We start from the raw sequence: 361 nt of genomic DNA, 5'->3' as shown, positions 1-361 counted from the left end.
AAAAAAAAAAGCAAAAAAAAAAAAAAAAAAAAAAAAAAAAAAAAAAAAAATAAAAAGAACGAAAAAGCTCTTAAACATTATCGCTGATACGGGGATGTGTGTTTCGCCAGGAATAACGCGACGCTTCCCCGCGTTTTCCCCATTCCGCAAACCCCCCGGTGCAAAATTGAACTTCGATCGAGGGATCGAACACCGCGTCGCGACAAACAAACGAAACACAACCATATATTTTCTTCGCAATGATAAACGGTAAACGGAAAAAAGATAATAATTATCCGGGAGTACGACGGAAAGAGTCCTATTGAAAAGATCGATATATTTCACCGGAATGTTTTTAGTCGTACGCAAAAAGAAAATGTAA

The sequence above is a fragment of the Dufourea novaeangliae genome, unplaced genomic scaffold, assembly GCF_001272555.1.
Source record: "Dufourea novaeangliae isolate 0120121106 unplaced genomic scaffold, ASM127255v1 scaffold241, whole genome shotgun sequence".
Lineage (NCBI taxonomy): Eukaryota > Metazoa > Arthropoda > Insecta > Hymenoptera > Halictidae > Dufourea > Dufourea novaeangliae.
The sequence above is the reverse complement of the archived record's forward strand: the minus strand, read 5'-3'. Positions refer to the sequence as shown.